We start from the raw sequence: 18,228 nt of genomic DNA, 5'->3' as shown, positions 1-18,228 counted from the left end.
AATTGTGCTTTCTCATCTCTTAAACGAACCAAAAGGGAAAGGATCTGCGTGGTGTTCTAGCTCAGAGAGTTGGATCAAAAGAATTTTATGTACTTCGAATGTTAAACGTTTCATTTGAGATTGGATGGCTGGGTGGTTTTGTCCAGAAAACTGCATCAGCAGGAAAGGTGATTTTGTAGTTGTTGCGAAAGTGTACACAACTGCCTCTTTTTTTCCAGGCTTTGTTGCTCATGTTGTTTGTTTAAAACATAAAGAATAAACTGCAAATTATGCACATGTTTTGTTATCCCATGAATGTAAATTGGTTACATAATGATATGAATGAGGAATGGGATTAGACTGTGAGAATTCTTAAATCTGCTTCACCATTGCATGAGATCAGAGCTGATTTGACTGTCTCTTTAACTCCACTATCTTGTGTTTCTACGATATACAATCATCTCCTCGCCTATCAAATTTCAAGCTTCCTCTGCCTTCAACGTATTCAAAGACTTGCTTCCTCAAAGAATACTGGAAGCAGCTTCTAAAGACAGATGACTCTGAAAGAACGGCATAGTGGTGGAGCTGGTGGAGCTGCCGCCTCACAGCTCCAGGGACCCAGGTTCCATCTGGCCCTCGGGAGCTAACTGTGTGGGTTTGCACGTTCTCCCTATGACCACCTATGTTTCTTCCGGGTACTGATTTCCTCTCACATCCCAAAGATGTGTGGGTTTGTAGGTTAATTGACCATTGTAAATTACCCCTAATGTGCAGAGAGTGGATGAGAAAGTGGAATAACATAGAACTTGTGAACGGGTGATTGATGGTTGGTGTGGACTCTGTGGGCCAACGGGCCTGTTTCCATGCTGTATAACTAAATTAAACAAAAGCTAAAAAAATGGTCTCATATCTGCCTCAAATGGGCAAACACGTATTGTTAAAGTGTCGCCAAGATTTTTCCAAAGGTGGAAGCATTCCCTCTATATCCACCCTGCCAAGATCCCTTGGGATCTTTGATACTTCAGTCAAGTTGCCCTCACTCTTCTAAATTTCCCGTGAAAATGATTCTAACCTTATATGCAAATCTTATACTCACACACAAGTCTCGCACTCACCAAACAATATGATTACCATTATCTACTTTTATGATTTTCCTGGATAAATAATAATTTCATGTGTACCTTCATTACCTAGTTTTTTCCCAATCTTTTAACAATCTGTATCCCTTTGCATCTGCTATTTTCTGCCTGCAATATTGTTGGCCAGTTATCTTAATGTCATCTGCAAATTTAGTATCCTGTCCTTTGGTGCCATCTTGCCGATCAGAAAAGGATGGATTTATGCTTACCATATCCTGATAGCCAACCAATAATCTACCCATACCAATGATTTGCCTTTTAGGCCATGTTTTTTTTCCCTGCAATAACCTTTGAATGACACCGTATTAAATGCCTCTTTTAAATCTAGTTTTTGTATATTAACTGGTTCATTTTTATCCATTGCATATGTTACTTCAAAAAACTCCAATAAATTGGTCAAACAGTTTCCCTTTCACAAAACCATGTTGACTGACTGGCTGTTGTAATCTCCTGCTCAACATCTTTCATAAGAACAACATTTTCCCCATGATGTTCAGTTCTCTGGTCTGCTTTCTATCTCTCTTTTGAACCAGAAATATTTTGGAACTCATCAGTTAACATTCTGTAGCTGAGGAAAAACCCCATCAGTTCCTATGGTGGCCATGGTGTACACATTGATATTTTATCTTTTTCCTCTCCTGAGGAAAGTCATGCAGATTTGGTGCCTTATATTATCTATTTTAATTACATTGAAAAGAAGTGGAGCTGATTCTTTTTTCCCTTGAACTTTTCCATTCTTTCTCGGGGTGAAATGTATGGTAGGGATGTCCAGAATTCTCTGCCAGAGAGAATGTTGAAGGCAGATTGGTGCCAGCCAGTTTTTTCTTTGTGTTGCTTCTTTGATTTTGTTTTTCCTTCTTGAAGTACATTCATGGGTGCTATCAAGAGAAACCTGGTGAGTTGTGCAGTATATTTATTCAACTTTCTATATTTTAGCCTCAATGTGCTATTAGTGGCCACTAAATCAAGTGACTGCACCCAGCAGTCAAACTGTTTTAACCAGTTTGATATTAAGCCACTTGAATGTATTTGCAGCTGCATCAACCTAGCCAACTGGTTATTATTTTATCTTTGTCTCTATTTGAGTCTTGTGGATGATGAAGAGTTTGGTGAGCAATTTGTCACAATTATTTAATAACATCAAACTGGCACTGAGAGTATGAACACCAGTTTTGCGATATGTGAAACAACGATGATTAGCTTTGAACAATTATACCCATCTACCATTGTAGAGGGTGCATCTTCAGCTAAATATATCTTTCAAATTTTAATCACATCTGCCCCTCCCCCACAGTCTACATATTTAATTTAGAATGATAGCTTGACGTCAAACACAATTGCTCGCTCTTCTGTTCACATTCAGCTCTAATCTGGATCAAAGGCTGTGCTGAGGCCTGCAGTTAGAAGCAGACCTAGTCTCCGGTGAATTAAACTTGTATGTGCCATGTATAGTTAATGAAGTGCCCAAGTATGTTGTGTTGTCAATGAAGGTCGTATTTGCGCACCATGATCTCTTGACATTCCTTAAGGTCACTGATTTGAGAATGATGGATACAACAGCAGTGATAGCACAGACTCTAAAAACCATGTATCCTTCACTTGGTATTTGTCATGCTCTGAAATTATGATGTTACTTTACTTCAGAAATACAGCGTGGAAACAGGCCCTTCGGCCCACCGAGTCCGCAGTGACCAATGATCCCTGCACATTAACCCTATCCTACACACACTCGGGACAATCTACACCTATACTAAGCCAATTAACCTACATACCTGTACGTCTCTGGAGTGTGGGAGGAAAGAGGCTATAACTCTACCGCTGCGCCACCACGTTGAAAATACACCATATGTTGGAAATACCATCTGCAATCTTAAACTTGGATCAGTGCGACAGGGAATAATGTTCTATTAATAACCTATTTCTAAGAATTTTGATGAAGAACAGGACATTAATAAATTGGTAATAATTTTGTCTTCGTAAATGATGCATGTAGATAAAATTGTCGTTTTTTTCAAGTGTGGATGTTTATTGGAACTAAAGACAAGAATAGAATATTGCAACATCAGTGATGTTGAAGCTAGAGGTGGCATTTACCCATGATTAACTTGTCTAATGAGTTATCATGTTTGTACATGGATGTCTCCATATCATCTGAAGTCCACCTGCTTTTGGATGCCTTAATTAGTGGTAATTCAAGATAGACAAAAAACATAATCCATGAAACATGATAACCTTTAACTTCCAGTAAGTTGGTCAAATCTTTGACATACTTTCTTTTAACTGGTTTCAAACTTTGTAAAGCTAGAGAGCTTCTTTCTATCAGAACTGTGCAAAATAAAAGTGTAATTACTACTACATTTGATATAAAGTACAGAATATATTAAATGAAGAAAGAAATAAGAATGGTCTGGTGAAGTATGATAATTCATTGACCAATTTAAATAGGTTATCCAGAGATTTTTGAGCGGCTCACTGCGTTGACACAAGAAGGTTTGTGGCGAAGTCAGAAGGTGTAGCAGCTAAGTACTTTGCATTGCTATTTAGTTCATAAAAGGACTTAAAAAAGAAAAGGTTAAACATAGATGCTACTATGTGGAACTGTGTATTTGGTATTGAAAGTGGATAATTCACCCTATCTAAATGGGATATATTCAAAGCTACTGATGGATGTGGCATTGGAATTGCAAAGTTCTGTCTACAATTGTTGAGATCTTTGAAAAATATATGCGTGGTGCCAAAGGAAAGGAGGATGACAAATATTGTGCCCATGTTTTCTTTTTTTTTTTTAAGTTTTAAACTTTGCTATTATAAACAAGTTAATGTTATTAGTGGGAGAAAGCTGACAGCGGCTCTGAAACAAACTCGATAAAAGGGTCTGTTGCTAAGTGCTATCGTTCTTCCAGTATTTAATATGAGAACATTTCTGCAGGTGTATCCAAACGCAAATGGGTTTAGAGTCATAGAGCCGTTTAGAGTCATAGTCATACATCATAGAAACAGTCCGTTCGGCCCAACCCGAGCATGGTGCCCCTTCTAAGCTTGTTCCACTTGCCTGAGTTTGGCTCTGATCCCTCTAAACCTTTCCTATCTATGTCTTTTAAATGTTGTTACAGTACCTGCTTCAAATACCTCCTCTGGCAGCTGGTTCCACATAGCCACCACCCATTTTCTTTCTCTCGTTTCCGAAAGACATATTATTCAATGTATGTTTTTGTTCCCATGAAAACACAGGCCAATATGACACATTGAAGTGCGACACACAGAGCGTGCAATACATTGTGTTTCTGCCTCGTGAATGCATTAAAAAGAACAAAAAGCTTGTACCCGTTCTCATCGTGGGGGGCATAGTTTCAGGATAATGGTTGGCCATTTCAGATTTATATGACAATTTTCTTTATGCTGTGGATGGGAATTTCTGGATTTTCTTTACACCAGGGCTGTTAACAACATTGGTTAACAACATTTAAGGATTATATTTTTAGATACTCTGGGAATTGTTCAGAATAGACTGCTCTGGAAGGTCATATCTCATGGGATCGAGGCAGAGCTAGCCAACTGGATACAGAATTAGCGTCATGGTAGGAAGCTGAGGTTGGTGCTGGAAGGTTGTTTTTCAGACTGGAGACGTGTAACTAGTGATGTGCCTCAGGTATTGGTGCTGGACCCATTACCCATCAATAATGTGGATGAGAATGTTTGGTGAGGGCAGTAAAATCGGTTGTATCATCATAGGTAGTGAAAATGGTTATCAAGAAGTGGGACCTTGATCAGCTGGACAAGTGGTCTGAGGAATAGCAGAATTAGTTTAATTCGAATAAGTGTGAGATTTTGCATTTTGGGTAGTCAAACCAGGCGAGGACCTATTCAGTGAACAGCAGGGGTTTGGAGAGTGTTGTTTGCAATTCCTTGGTGCAGGTTTGCAAGGTGGTGAAGAAGGCTTTTGGCATGCTGGTATTCATCAGTCAGAGAACTGAGTATAGAAGTTGGGTTGACATGTTCCAGTTGTGCAAGGCATTGGTGGGGCTGCATTTGGAGTATTATGTTCAATTTAGGTCAACCTGCTGTAGGAAAGAAGCCATTAAGCTGGAAAGAGTGCAGAGGATGTATGAAGATGTTGCCAGAACTTGTGGGCCAAACCTATAAGGAGAGGTTGGCAAGCTAAGACTTTATTCCCTGGAGTGCAGAAGACTGAGTGGTCATCTTACAGAGGTGTATAAAATCACGAGAGGAATAGATAGGATGAATGCCTAGTCTTTTTATCTAGGGAAGGAGAATCAAGAACAGGAGGACAAGGTGAGAAGGGAAAGACTTAATGGGAATCTGAGGGTTAACTTTTTCCACACTGAGGGTAAAAGGTATATGGAACAAGCTACTAGAGGAAATAGCTGAGGCTATTATAGCTTGGACATATAAATAGATTGGAAAGGTCTGGAGGGATATTGGGACAAACATGAGCAAATTAGTGTCTTAGATGGGGTATCTTGGCATGGATAGGTTGGGCCAAAGAGACTGTTCCCATGCTGTATGATTCTGATTCTGGAAGATCCACCATTAACTTTTTTAATATAGGATCATATTTGAAGGCTGATATGACATATTCTTGCCTTTTATACTTTTTGGTATTGTGGCATTCAATATTTTCCCAAATGATACAAGGTTACAGTTGATCGAAGCAGCTGACTATTCAAGCTTGCAAATCATATTTTGTCTCATTGATAATCTATCATTGCATATTTAGCTTGCCCTTGGGCTATTGATGCTTAAAATAACATGTGACTCAATTTTCCCCAAATGATTTACACAGTGCATTATATCACCTCAGGATCAATGGATGTGTGCAGGTGTTGAACATTAATTTGGGTTTGGGTGAATCCAAGAATATGAAAATCACACAAAATAAGACGTTATTACTGGTTTATTGTCATGTAATGCCTGCTAATGGTTACAAAGTGAGGAGCATAATGACAATTAAAATACTCTAATGATGCTGTAAATTTGCTGAAGCTTGCTTTGAAGTTTTATTTGTTATAAATGGCCCAATGTCTAATAGCTTTAAAAAAAAAAAGATTTTTAGATCATAAATTTTTAAGCATTATCTTCTTGCAATTCATGCCTCTGAACACAGAGTGAGTCCCTGATTGGATTATTCAGCCTTGTAATATACTTTAAATAGATAAAAGTATGGATAAAAATTGTCAAATAGCCTCAAGGAAGCCCCTGGGCTGCTGAAGAAGATCAATTTAAGGTTGAAATCTCAGAAGAAATGCTTCAGTATTATTATATCTAGAAACAAAGATAAAACTTTGTAAAACTTGGCACTGTGATTGAAGAAGTTTACATGGACTTCAGTAAAACCTTTGACAATATCAAAAGGTTGAACCTATGGGATGCATGCAAGTTGGGAAAATTGGTGGCAAAATTGATTTTGTAATTGGAGACAAGACCATGATGATGAATTGTTATTGTAAACCTCTGACCAGTAATGTAAATTTGTTATGTGCATTATTACAGTCTATCTTTGTTATTACGGAGCTCTTTATAATGAATTGCAGTTATAGTGGACAAAATCTGTTGTAACCAAGGCGTCCGTTCAGATTGGGTTAGGGTCAGAATTTTACAATCTCTTTCAGAAACCATTGCCATTTTATAAGTGTTATATTTCGTACGGCAGAATTAATAACAACTTACACCCAGGTTGCCTGGATCACGAGAGAGAAATTTATTACCTAACATTCCCTGCTTATATTGAATAGTAACATGAATATGCATGAATACATTACACTGCTCTCCTTTTTTTAAATATTAAATATAAGCACAATTTTGTTGTGATACTTGATTTAAAACAGTATTTATGAAATCTTAAATGATAAACATAATATATTTATTTTACATATCTACACATTTTTGTTTTACTTATACAGTGAGTTACTTAACTTACAAACCTAATCTGACTACTGGTTTACGGATCCTGCCTGATCATCTCACAGTAACAGGTGTTACAGGTTTAGGTGTTGACTCAACTGTTGGCTTGTTTGGCTCTGTTTTAGTACCCTGACTTTGACCAGAGGAATCTGTTTCTTTGTCTGTACTAACTGAACTTTGTGTTTCAATCACAGTGGTCTCTTCCAACTCACTTTCAGATAAAAACTCAGGGATTAGGACTTCATGCCCAGTTTATGATTCATCTTTGGCTGGAATCATTTGATCGACATGAACACTTTTGATCCTATCTCCAACTTCAACTATGTATCTTTTTGTTCCACACACTTCCACTATTTTCCCAACATCCCATTTGTCTCGAGTAGATTGTTGGGAGGACTGAGGACATGAACCTGCTCATCTGGCTTGAAGTACCTCTCCTTTTTGTGGGAGACAAATTGGCGTTTTTGACTTGACTGTTTTTGCTCAACTCTCAAGGCCAAATTGGGTTGAACTAGACTCAAGCGTATTCTTAGTCTTCTCTTCATCAACAGTTCTGCAGGTGAGTAACCCGTGTTGTGTGTTGTGTGGTTCTGTACTTCAACAAGAAACTAGCCAAACGATGTTTCATGCTGCGCTTTGAACTACCCTGCAAAACCTGTTCTTGAGAGCATCTTTGACAATTCTAACAGACCTTTCCGCAGCCCCGTTGGAGGCTGGATGGTATGGGGGAACAAGTGTGTGTTTTACACCATTCCGCTGCATGAACTCTTTGAACCGTTCTGAACGAAACTGAGGCCCGTTATCAGAAACAAGTTCTTCCGGTAAACCATGGCATGCAGAAATGGATCTCAACTCATCTATGGTACACTCAGTAGTAGTGCTTGACCCCATATGCTTAACCTCAATCCATTTGGAATGACTATCTACCAGCACCAGAAAGTGATCATTACCCTTTTCACAAACATCTACATGAATTTTCTGAAAAGGTCTACTTGGCCATGGCCAGGGTTGCAGTGGTGTTTTTGGTGGTTTACTCCGGCAATATTGGCAGACACTACATTTGCTCACCAGTGACTCGATGTCACTGTCAATACCAGGCCAATACACAAAACTTCTGGCAATTGACTTCAAGCTTACTATGCCAGGATGTTCGGCATGAAGTTCATTCTTAATTTTGTTTCTCAAAGACTCTGGTACAATCACTCTGTAACCCCACAATGCATCCCTGCTCACATGATAATTCATGGCGTCGATTATGGAAAGGCTTCAGCTCTGAGTTCAGAACTGTGTTCAATCCACTATCGATTTCAGTCCAACTGTTCAATGTCTGTTCATAGACCCGATTCAGCACAATGTCTTTCTCTGTTTCTGCTGCAATGTTTGTGGCAGTCACTAGAAAGTCTTCAACTACAATTTGCAGTGTGTAGATTGAGTTCTCACTTCCCACGTCAGAGTTCTCATGGGGCAACCGGGACAACGCATCTGCAACTGCGTTGCACTTGGAGCTTCTGTACTCAACCTTGTAGTCATACTGGGACAGCAAAATTGCCCAGCGCTGCATCCTTGATGCCGCCATGGAAGGTATAGCTGACTTGGGACCAAGTATCACTAGTAGTGGCTTGTGATCAGTCACCAGGGTGAATGGTCTGCCGAGAAGATACTGATGGAATTTCTTGATTCCGAACATGATGCTCAGTGCTTCCTTTTCTATCGGTGCATGATTACGCTCACTCGGTGATAGGGTGCGGGATGCAAAAGCAATAGGCTTTTCCTGTCCGTCATTCATTACGTGGGAGATCACTGCACCGACACCATAACTTGAAGCATCACAAGCAAGTTTCATCTTGCATGCCGTATCGTAGTGAACAAGGAGTTTGGTACTTGTCAAGTTTTCCTTGCAGATGTCGTATGCACGTTGCCGTTCCTTTCCCCAAGTCCATTTCACATCTTTTTATAGCAGATGATGTAGTGGCTTTAGCACAGTTGCTAAATCTGGAAGGAATCGTGCATAGAACTGCACCATCGCAAGGAATGCTCGCAGCTCTGACACATTGTTGGGTTTTGGAGCATTCACTATCGTTTCAACTTTCGCCTTCAAAGTCCATTGGCATCTACATTGAGTCCAAGGTAGACCACCTCCGACTGCGCAAATGCACATTTACTTTGTCGCAGTTTGACATTGTGGCAGTTCAGTCATGTGAGAACTTGCTCAAGGATTTCCAGATGTTCTATCATGCCCTCTGTGAATATCAGTAGGTCATCCTGGTTGCACACACAGTGCGGAATGCCTTGTAACATTTAGTCCATGACAGACTGGAAAATCTTTGGAGAGGATTTCACACAATGGGCAGCTTTGTATATGAATACAAGCCCTTATGTGTGTTGATAGTCAAGTACTGCTGACTTTCCTTGTCGACATTGAGTTGGGCGTAAGCGTGAGACAAAACCAGTTTAGTGAAGACTCTTGCACCGCTAAGTTCTGCGTACAGATCTTGCGAGGTTGGTAACGGATATTGTTCGTCATCAACGGCTTGGTTGATTGTGACTTTGTAGTCACCACATAGTCGAACAGTTTTGTCAGCCTTGGGTACGGCCACAATTGGCGTTGCCCAGTTACTCTGGTCTGTCTTCACGAGTACTCCATTACGCTCTAACCTGTCGAGTTCTACCTCCACTTTTTGCTTTAGTGCATATGGTACAGGTCTTGGTCGACAATACACAGGTCTCACATCTTGCTTAAGTCGAATGTGTGCAGAGTACCCTGTTATTCCCGTGTATCTGTCAGCAAAAATGTTTGCATGTTTCCTTATGACGTTTTCAAGATGTGATTTGGACAAATCGACACTGAAAATGTTCTTCCAGTCTAATTCTATTCTACTCAGCCAATCCTTTCCAAGGAGGGTTGGTTTATATCTGTAGCTGGCCACTCTGATGGGCAGTGTTACTGACTGACCATTATGCTGAACTTCATTTGTCCACATGTCTCCAAAACTTCGCCCGAGTAAGTTCTCAGCTTGACCTTACTCTCAAACAATGGTATCTGTGGGAACTTTGTTTCGTACAGGTCTTTGCTCATGACCGAACAATCTGCTGCCATGTCAATACACATATCGATTAACTGTTCATTAATCAATAGTTTAGTTTGAAAGTCCTTGCCTTGACTGGTTGTAGGCTTATCGATGTTGGTTGCATAAATGGTGTACAACCCAAGTTCACATCTGCGTTCATCTCCAAGGTGTGAAGTCCTCTCTGGTGTTGTCGCTTGATTCCCGCAGATTGTTGGTTTCCTGTTTTATGCTTGGCCTGACATGCTGAGGCGATGTGGCCTTTCTTCTGACAGTTATAGCACTTGGCCATTTTGAACTGACAAAATTGGGATGAGTGATTACCGTTGTAACGATTACAACTGGCTGAACTCGGCTCCCCGCCATACTTTGGTTTTGGTTTAGCGCCTCTTGGTTTGGCCATAGGCACTGACTTGTGACTGTAAACGGTCACTGCAGTCAGTGGTGGACGAAACTCACGAGCATTCTTTGATGCCATCTCCATTGTGGTAGCAATCTTGCATGCTTTCTCGAATGTAAGATCTGGAGTGTTCATGAGTTTGGACTGAAATCGTTCATCCACTGGACCACAAACAAATCTGTCGCTTAGAGCGCTCCGAGAAAGGTTCCAAAGTTACAGCGCAAACTTAAGTTTTTCAAGGCAACAATGTACTCATTGATTGTCTCATTCTGCTTCTGGTTTCTAGTGCCAAATTTATAGCTTTCTGCAATTTCCAGAGGCTTTGGGTTGAAGTGCTCCTCTAACTTCTTCATAATGTCATTGAATGGCACGTCTTTTGCCTTTATGGGCGCAAGGAGATTCACGAGTGTGCAGTACCCTTCAGGACCGATCTCCATGAGCTGAATTGCTTTCATGCGTTCACAAACGGCTTTATTTGTTTCAGTCACTATCTCTCCTTCACCACTAATCTCCAATATATTGTTTGCTGTGAAAAACATGTTTGCTCTCTCCATATAGGAGCTGAATGGCTCGCTACTCTTGTCAAAAGTGCCAAGGTTTCCGATGTAGCCCATGGACATTGCCATCGTGTTGTTCTCTTTTTTTTAAAGTCCGTTCAAAATCCCGATTTCCTGTCTGTTCTGGTGTAACAATTCACCTAAAACTTAGCTGTACAAAGGCTATTCAGCTTGAGGAACTCGACAAAAAAAATCTTATACAATCCCAAGGACGGCCTCTTGCCACGTAGGCACAACATAAAAATAGCCTGACAAACTCTCGACGATTTGTCCAGCTGCTGTTTTAAACTACAGTCCACTGCATAGAAGGATCTGCGGCCACTCGTGTCCAGCTTGCAAACAACTGCGACACAACTCTGTATTTACTGTTTAAAATGTTAAACAATACTGCATGTTGCAAAACAGTCCTGCACTGTATTTAAAGGATGAGTTCACAAACTCTATCCCATCCTCGTCGCCAATTTTGTTATATTCCGGACGGCAGAATGAATAACAACTTACACGCAGGTTGCCTGGATCATGAGAGAGAGATTTATTACCCAACATTCCCTGCTTATATTGAACACCAACTCATTAACATATACATGAATATGCATGAATACATTTGAAATAAGGTTCTGTAAAACTCCAGGATTGAAAATAATGTGAGGAGTTTAATGTTTGGGCACATTAAGATATTGATGATATGGTGGACAGAATAATGACAGGTGGATTTTAATCTTGAAAAGTGTGAGGTGATGCATTTTGATAAGCCTGTGATGGACACCTTAAAAGGTTGGACCTGACAGAGCATTGAGGAGCAGTGAGACTTAGTACAAGTCCAGGAATCTCTGAAAGTGGTAGCACACATAAATAAGATGTTTAAGAAGGGATAGAAATTCCATGCCTTAGCTAATGAAGCAAAGTAGAGCACCCAAGGTAGAGTTGAATATGAAATATGTGTTCGGCCACAATTAGAATGCTCTGTGCAGTTCTGCATGTCCACTGTGGAAAGTAATTGCACTAGAGAGGATACAGAGGAATGGCACTCGTATGTTGTCTGGGATAGAGCCTTACAATTGTGAGAGACGGGAGAGGAGAGATTTGTTTTCCCTGGAATGCACAAGGCTGAATGGGAACTTGATTGAAGCATACAAAATGATTACAGTCGCGATTAAGAATTGTTACCCATAGCAGAGGTGTATAAAACCAAAGGGGAAAGGTTTAAGCCTTGATGCAAGAAGTTTAGGAACAAAAATATTTTTACCCAGAGGATGATTGGAATCTGGTACACACTTCCTCAAGAGGCAGAGACTCACATCATTTAACAAATATTTGGATGAGTACTTAAATGACCGTAGTGTAGCGGTACCAAACGTGGTGAATAAACAGATGCTTTATTCAGACATAATAGGTTTGAAATACATACACGTTTGGTCTTTTAATATATTGTCATTGCTGCTGCAGCTGAGCGAGGGTGTTGTCTCGAGCTCAGCTACCTGTCGACTCATGATCGCCAGGTGAGATCTGCTTGTGTAGCAGGACACTCCCCTTAACCCATGACGTCACGTGACAGCCCTCGTAACCACTGACGAGGGTTCGACCGTAAGTGGTCTGACTATCAGCTGACGCACAGTAGCTTGAAGGCTACGGACCAAATGTTGGGATTAAAATGAGATTGGCACATGTGACTCTTGTTCACTGGCATTGATGTGGTGAGATGCATTCTGTTTTCAGTGCTCTATTGTTCCAGGAGTGACTATGATAAATAAATCAGGCTGAATAAAATCCATTTTAAAATAGTTAAGCATGTTCAATTCTTTGCTGAATCACCTTCTCTTTTGTTCTATGCATTCTTGTGTTATGGTGTTAGTCTAGCTGATGGCTAACAACGTTTTTCGGTGCTGTGCGTACTTGTGACAAATGCTTAATTGCTAGACAAATACTGTCATAATGACAGCACAATAAACTGGACCAGTACTAGTCTCAGCAGGTTCCAAACCTTTTGTGAGTTCATGGTCTTGGCTTTCTTCCAGCTAGTTCTCATTCCAAATGCTGTATCCTTTATCCACTGCCCTGCAATGTGGCACGTTGGAATGATCAATCCTGCTTGAGAACACAAGTGCCAGACTGTAATCAAACCAAATGTGTTAACTGCAAATACATTATCCACATGCAAGGCAAACATTTCCTGTTACATAAAGTACACGGAAATTAATTTTCTATGGCACTGCGATTATATCATCAAGACCAAAGATAGTCTGAATGGCAAAGTGGTTTTATATAAGGAACATGCAATTGAACTAAAATATAAAGTTGACAGTTTTTATAGCAAATAAAAGAGCAAGACTATTAGAGAAATAAAACAATTTGGAACATTGGCAGGCAAAGACTTGTACGGCACAGAAACAGGCCCATTGGCCCAACTTGCCGATGACCCATCAACGCTAGTCCCTTCTGCCTGTGTTTGGTCCTTATCCCTCTAAATGTTTCCTACCCATATATCTGTCCAATTGCCTTTTTAAATGTTATTACATTACCTTCCTGAAGTACCTCTTCTGGCTGCTCGTTCCATGTACACACCACCCTCTGTGTGAAAAAGTTGCCGTTTAACTTTATATATATATATACAGGCAATATTAAAAAATATTTTTTATAAATTAAAATCTATTTAATTTACTGATTAAATCTTTCCCCTTCGCACCTTAAACCTATGTCCTCCGGTTCTTAATTCCCACTCTGGGTAGAATACTCTGTGTATTCACAAGAATCTATCCCCCTCATGATTTTATTATACACTTTACCCAGGCATGTTGAGCAAAGATGAAGGTTTATCTTAGCACTTCCGATCGGGCCATATAATTACAGCATGATCAGTTATTGTGCCAGTTTTGGTATTGGAGATAATAATTTAAATGAGACAAAGAGACAAATTAAGCAATGAATATCAATCATTCTTGAGATAATTAATTGAAATAAAATGAACAAAATTAACAAATAAAATGATTTGTAATTGTAAGTATAGAGGCAGATTATCATATATTTCAGGTAATGAGCACCCTAGCTGCTATTTGGATGAGAATGGTTGAAGGGGGTGTCTTCTAAACACACGCGAGCTCACTCACAGAGACCTTCAGAGCTTCTTCTCAGATATGACTTCAAAACACAGTCTTTTGATGAATAAATGCTTTATTGTTGCTAGAAAACAGTAAGATACATCCAAGTTTCTTCCGACTCGTTACTACAATCTTCTTCGAACTCCAGCTTATTACTTTAGACATTAGAAAACTCCCCGTGTCTCCGTAACACTGGCAAGATCTGGCATGATCTCCTTTAGATCTCCCATGGAACCCGCATGGCTCGCATGATCTTACATGATCTTACATGGTAGAAGGGTTAACCTTCCCCATGGTCTCTCCAAACTAATCTAAAAAACTAAACTACTGCGCAAGCATCTAAGCTCCAAACATGCCCAAAAACACGTCATAAATCCCACCCACAATATAACGGGCCGTCTAAAATTTAAAGGCACATGCCATCCTCAATGACATGCAAAACAGGCCAAATGGCCACTACAGTAAGAACTTGGAATTCTGTGGAAAAGAAGAGAGTGAGAAGTATAAATGTGGGTTATGCAAGGATTGCAATGTAATGTATGGGGAAGGGAGAAAATCCAAAAATATTGAGCAAATATCTTGTACCCGTCTTCACTGCTGTAGATACAGTAAATGTAACAGAATTTGACCAGAACCAAGGGTCTATCGACTATAAGGATCTTGTAGTCATTAATATCATGAATGCGAAAGTATGGAAATGTTAAAGGACTTGATCCAGACAAGTGTGTAAGAAGGAACTGCAGGTGCTTGTTTAAACTGAAGATAGACACAAAAAGCTGGAGTAACTCAGCGGGACAGGCAGCATCTCTGGAGAGAAGGAATGGGTGACATTTCAGGTCGAGACCCTTCTTCAGACCTGAGAGGCAGCATCCCAGGTCTAAAGTGGCTGCAGAAAGGGGTAGATTAGTGATGCTTTCCAACAGATTCAGATACAGTCCCAGCAGACTGGAAGCTAGTAAAGGCAGCGCTGTTGTTTAAGAAAGAAGGGAGACAAAATAGTCAATTAGCCTGATATTTATTATTGGCAAAATTCTTAAATCCATAATTAAGGACATGGTGATTTTCTGCATGCCCTTCTATAGTGTGATTGGGAAGAACAAATATGCCTGTAAGGAAGACAAATCCTCTTTTTTGGAGGATTTTGGATTTTCAAGTCCCATGCATAAAAAAAGGGGCTTGAGTATAAAATTAAAATGTGGTCAATGCAAACATGACTCGAGTATAAGTATTTATTTTTCTAGAACAAGGCGATGACATAAATATAACTGTCTTAAGCATTCTGGCATCTGGCTAGCAAATCATGTTGACCTTATCCTGCATAGCCCTATCAGGCCCAAAGGTAAATTATTGATAATCATACATATCCGTCCAGACCAGTGCCCAACACATGTAATCGTGTCCTGTCTGGGTTGGATAAACTGGAGTAAATCTTAATGCACATACAGAAAATAAATTGGAAGCCAAATGGTACTTTTGCCTTTATTTGAAATATAGTTGGTTACAAATGTAAGAAAGTCTGGCTAAGGTTCAAGTTCAAGTTCAAGTGAGTTCAAGTGAGTTTATTGTCATGTGTCCCTGGATAGGACAATGAAATTCTTGCTTTGCTTAAGCACACAGAAAATAGTAGGCATTTACTACAAAACAGATAAATGTGTCCATATACCATGATATAAATATATACACACATAAATAAATAAACTGATAGTGCAAATAACAGAAAGTGGTTGGTAATAATCAGAGTTTTGTCCGAGCCAGGTTTAATAGCCTGATGGCTGAGGGGAAGTAACTATTCCTGAACCTGGTTGTTGCAGTCTTCAGGCTCCTGTACCTTCTACCTGAAGGTAGCAGGGAGATGAGTGTGTGGCCAGGATGGTGTGGGTCTTTGATGATACTGCCAGCCTTTTTGAGGCAGCGACTGCGATAAATCCCCTCGATGGAAGGAAGGTCAGAGCCAATGATGGACTGGGCAGTGTTTACTACTTTTTGTAGTCTTTTCCTCTCCAGGGCGCTCAAATTGCCGAACCAAGCCACGATGCAACCGGTCAGTATGCTCTCGACTGTGCACCTGTAGAAGTTAGAGAGAGTCTTCCTTGACAATCCGACTCTCCGTAATCTTCTCAGAAAGTAGAGGCGCTGATGTGCTTTTTTGATGATTGCATTAGTGTTCTCGGACCAGGAAAGATCTTCAGAGATGTGCACGCCCAGGAATTTGAAGCTCTTGACCCTTTCAACCATCGACCCGTTGATATAAATGGGGCTGTGGGTCCCCCTCCTACTCCTTCCAAAGTCCACAATCAGTTCCTTGGTTTTGCTGGTGTTGAGGGCCAGGTTATTGCGCTGGCACCATATGGACAGTTGCTCGATCTCTCTTCTGTACTCTGACTCATCCCCATCAGTGATACGCCCCACAATAGTGGTGTCGTCAGCGAACTTGGTGATGGAGTTCGCACTGTGGTTCGCTACGCAGTCATGGGTATAGAGTGAGTACAGCAGGGGGCTGAGCACGCAGCCTTGAGGTGCTCCCGTGCTGATTGTTATTGAGGCTGACACATTTCCACCAATACGAACAGACTGTGGTCTGTGGACGAGGAAGTCAAGGATCCAGTTGCAGAGGGATGCGCAGAGACCCAGTTCTGCGAGTTTGGTAACCAGTTTGGAGGGGATGATTGTGTTAAATGCCGAGCTGTAATCAATGAATAACAGCCTGACATATGAGTTTTTGTTGTCCAAGTGGTCCAGTGCGGAGTGGAGGGCCAGCGAGATCGCATCCACCGTTGATCTGTTGTGGCGGTACGCGAACTGCAGTGGGTCCAGGTTTTTGTCGATGTAGGAGTTGATTTGCTCCATGATCAACCTCTCAAAGCACTTCATCACCACCGGCGTTAGTGCCACTGGTCGATAGTCATTGAGGCATGTCACCTTACTCTTCTTGGGCACCGGTATAATTGATGCCCTTTTAAAGCAGGTGGGGACCTCAGACCTCAGAAGTGAGAGGTTGAAAATGTCCGTAAAAACTCCCGCCAGTTGGTCCGCACAGGTTTTTAGAACACGACCGGGTATACCATCAGGACCAGGTGCTTTTCGGGGGTTCACCCTCCTGAAGGATTTCCTGACATCGGCCTCTGTGACTGAGACTGAAATGCCATCGCAGCGAATGGGGGATCGGGAAGGCACATCAGTATTTTCCCTGTCAAAGCGTGCGTAAAACGCATTGAGCTCGTCAGGGAGTGATGTTACACCGGCATTCGAGCTGCCTCCTGGTTTTGCCTTGTAGGAGGTGATTGCATTCAGACCCTGCCACAGCTGCCGAACATCTGTCTCTTCCTCCAGTTTGGAGCAGAAGTCCCTTTTGGCCTTTTTGATGGCCTTACCAAGGTCGTATCTGGTCTTCATGTAGGCCACTGTATCGTTGGATGTGAATGCCCTGTGTCTGGACTTCAGGAGAGTGCGGATCTCAAAGTTCATCCAAGGTTTCTGATTGGGAAACACTCGGAAGGTTTTTGTAGGGATGCAGTCCTCCACACATTTCTTTATGAAGTCTGTAACGACTGTGGCATATTCGTTCAAGTCCGTTGCCAAGTCCTTGAACATTGCCCAGTCTACAGACTCCAAACAGTCCTGGAGTTGTTCTTCTGCCCCATCCGACCAGCTCTGTGCTGTCCTCACTTCTGGGGGTGCGCTCTTTAATTGCTGCTTGTAGGCAGGAAGAAGCAGCACCGCGGTATGGTCGGACTTACCGAAGTGAGGGCGAGGGATAGAACGATAGGCATTCTTGATGGTGGTGTAGCAGTGGTCGAGGGTGTTAGGCCCTCTGGTGCAGCAGGAGACATGTTGGTGGAAGTTGGGGAGTGATTTCTTGAGGTTCGCCTTATTGAAGTCCCCAGCAATGGTGGTAAATGCCTCGGGGTAAGACGTCTGGTGTTTGTTGACCACGGCCTGCAGCTCCTCCAGTGCCAGACGGACGTCTGCCTGGGGTGGGATGTAGACCGCGGTCAGGATAACGGAGGTGAATTCTCTCGGGAGGTAGAAGGGACGGCACTTCACCGCCAGATGTTCCAGGTGTGGAGAGCA

The 18,228-nt window shown here is 41.3% G+C and overlaps 1 protein-coding gene across 13 annotated transcripts in view; it reads left to right on the top strand.

Moving 5' to 3' along the window:
- The window catches only part of apbb2 (amyloid beta precursor protein binding family B member 2), a 300,906-nt gene that overhangs the window by 211,374 nt on the left and 71,304 nt on the right, over positions 1-18,228 (top strand). The window lies entirely within an intron of this gene.

The sequence above is a fragment of the Amblyraja radiata genome, chromosome 1 (genome assembly GCF_010909765.2).
Source record: "Amblyraja radiata isolate CabotCenter1 chromosome 1, sAmbRad1.1.pri, whole genome shotgun sequence".
In the NCBI taxonomy this organism is placed as follows: Eukaryota; Metazoa; Chordata; class Chondrichthyes; order Rajiformes; family Rajidae; genus Amblyraja; species Amblyraja radiata.
This window is presented reverse-complemented; position numbering and strand designations above follow the sequence as displayed.